The sequence below is a fragment of the Phaseolus vulgaris genome, chromosome 8, assembly GCF_051622355.1.
Source record: "Phaseolus vulgaris cultivar YP4 chromosome 8, ASM5162235v1, whole genome shotgun sequence".
NCBI lineage: Eukaryota > Viridiplantae > Streptophyta > Magnoliopsida > Fabales > Fabaceae > Phaseolus > Phaseolus vulgaris.
The window spans coordinates 50,273,614-50,276,905 of record NC_143505.1 but is presented as its reverse complement, the minus strand read 5'-3'; the positions used below and the strand labels follow the sequence as shown (position 1 = coordinate 50,276,905).

General features: G+C 37.0%; 1 pseudogene; it reads right to left on the bottom strand.

Moving 5' to 3' along the window:
- Positions 1 to 300: 300 nt before the first annotated feature.
- LOC150025636 (uncharacterized) lies at positions 301 to 2,561 on the bottom strand (annotated as a pseudogene).
- Positions 2,562 to 3,292: the final 731 nt, after the last annotated feature.

The following is a 3,292-nucleotide window of genomic DNA, read 5'->3' as shown; positions in this document are numbered from 1 at the left end:
AAAAGCACCCTATATTTTTTGTATTTAGAAGCACCCCATATTCTACACCTTCATATATTCATCAACATTTCAGTACATTCCAGTTTTCAGAAGAAAAATATTCCTCACATTAAAAGTTGTCCATACATACAATACTTACTATTTCCAAATATCTAAAATGTATTTCATTAAAACAAAGTTCTAGAGAAGCTAATAATTATTATAATCTTCACCGGGTGAGTTTTGTTGTTCATCATGATTACTATGATGTTGCACTTCATTTGACTGCTGATTCGGTTGAGTTGGTGGTGGGGTATTTGGCTACTGAAAAAACTGTTGTGTTGCAGCTGCTGCCTCAGGTGGTAGATATTGCATCATAAAGTTTTGAAAGTTTTGAAACTTTGCATCCATGCGTTTAATATGCTGCTTAAGTTCAACAATTTCTTCTAAATCAGCCTTCTTATTACTAGAAGATGGTTGTGTTTCTTGTAGGTAACGACTAACACAGTCGTTCTGACAATCAACACGTCCAACCCCATATACTCGTCCCTTGTACTTTCCACCTACACTTTCTAACCAACAATGACTTCTCAATTTTTCCTCCTCAACAGGATCTAATGGAGTAGATATTGAGGTAGATTGTGACTCAGATAATGCTTGACACAATCTACTTTCAAAATCTTCCTATTAAAATGAAAAATATTTGTTATCATACTAATTAATGTATATGAAAAAAAGTTTAAAATAACTAACATGAGTCCACCTTGATCTATCATCAAAAAAATCTCCAGTGCTCTTTCGTATATGTGTTTGTTGAAACACTTCATCAATATGGACCGAGCGACCAAGCTCCTCTGTCTATAAAGAAAACATTTCATAAATTAAGAATATCCCAAAAGATCCCAAAAGATGCCAAAAGATGCTTCTTTTTGTCCAATTATGCCACTCCCCGTAACCATGTATTCTTTGCACACCACTTTCAGTTACTTTAGGATAAGTCTTTACTCTATTCCAAACTTGTGTAGGTGTGAACTTAGGTGGTGGAGGATCCATGTCAACTTCCCCCTTCTTGAACGCATTCTTGTTCCTCCTAAATGCATGATCATTCGGTAAAAATCTACGATGCGAATCAAACCAAGAATTTCCCCCCCATGATGTAATCTAAATGCTTTTGAATGCTCCATGCAATGTGGGCATGCCAATTTACCATGAGTTCCCGAACCAGATAACATACCGTATGCAGGAAAATCATTAATCGTCCACATTATCACAGCCCTCATCATGAAGTTCTCTTTCCTTGAAATATCGTATGTTGGGACACCACTCCACAATTTCTTCGACTTGTCTATCAAGGGCTCTAAAAATACATCAATACCCGCCTTTGGATTGAATGGGTCTGGTATGAGACAACTCAAGAACATATAAGGTTTAGACATGCACATTTCAGGAGGAAGATTATACGGGGTCACAATTATTGGCCAACATGAATATGGTGCATTTGATGCTTGCACATATGGATTAAAACCATCAGAGCATAAACCTAGTCGCACATTGCGTGCCTCCACAGAAAAATTGGGATAAACGGTATCAAAGTGTTTCCAAGCCTCGCCATCACATGGATGACGCAAAACACTATTACTGCTTTTGTTATCATAGTGCCATGTCATTTGTCTCGCAGTCTGTGTTGAAGCATACATTCTTTGCAACCTTGGAATTATTGGCAAATAGAACATTGCCTTTACATCAATTGGTTTTTTGTTACTTGCTTTGGTGTTGTGGTGACGATACCTTGACTTGTGACAAAATTTGCATTCAAGCAACGCTCCGTCATTTTTACTGTATTCGTTATCATAAAAGAGCATGCAACCATCCACACAACAATCAATCCTCTTAGCCTGTAATCCCAACTTCGACACTAGCCTTTTTGCATCATAATAACTTTTAGGCAAACCTATTTTGGTTGGTGTTGCATCCAAAAGCATTTTTGAAATAAACTCTAAGCATTGGTCAGGAATATTCCAATTGGCTTTACAAGCTAATAGCCTGACACACATTGATAATTTGGACTCTGATGTCCCTGCATACAATGGCGTATTTGCATCTAACAAAAGCTTATAAAACCTTTCAGTTTCTTCGTTTGGAGGCTCTTCCATGTTATCTACATTTGGTACTCGTAATGACTCTTGTTGCCTAAGAGCATCAAACACCATGTCTTCCATCAACCTAACTTGGTAATCTTGTGACTGATTGTGTGCACCTCCAGTTATTCCCAGAGCCATGCAATTATCGTTATTATACAAGTCACCTTCTACCATGTCTTCACCATGATCAGTCCAAATCCAATAATTAGATTTGAAACCATGTTTGTAGAGGTGAACCTTCACAAGTCTTTCCTTCAAAATTATTGTACAATCACACTTACTACATGGACATCGTATTCCCCCATCATTCTGATAAAATTCTCTTTGGAAAGCTTTGGTTATAAACTCATCAACTCCCAATATAAAAGACTCTTTCAAAGCACCTCTTTCTCTATAACACCTATCATACATCCATGCACGATTTGATGGAAACTGATTCATGTTCTGTTCATTAAGCAATTGACAAAAAGTGAACAATTTTTTAAGAGATCATGTTATAAACAAACATGTAAGAGTTCGTGTTAGAAACGAACATGTAAAAGTTCGTGTTACAAACGAACATGTAAGAGTTCGTGTTACAAAGTCTGCCTAATTCAACCATATATGGATTCCCATAAGTCATCCAGATTTGGATAATGTTTTTGTTTCACACAAATTGGCTATTACAACATTTCATTATAATAACTATAATCAATTAACAAGCAACTACGTCAATTAATTAATTGTATTATGTTCTCTATGCAGGGGCGCGTAAGGATGGAATAGATTCTATGTTGGTTAGAGTAGTAAAATATGTGAAGCTATAAATTGGTGTAGCTGGAACTTGGTGGTGAATACATATGGAAGCCGAGTAGATGTAGAACAAGTTGGAGCTGCAGAAGAGATCCCGATGATGCAGAGCTGTGGTGGTAACAAGGATTCATCCTCTTTGCGACTCTGGATGCGGAAAGTCTTCCTATCCCAAGGTTTCTGCTGATCATTACAGTTTTTCATGTTTGGGATAGCATCGCTGTAATTTTATATTTTTTAGTGCCTTGAGGTTATGCATATTAGCAGGATGGGATTAAGAACCATATTATTATGTTGTTTTCTAGCTTTTATTGAAAATGTGGTGAAACCCACGTGTGTAGGGACTTGCTGTGAGGTACATCTGCTGCAGGTTTGGAAGCCTA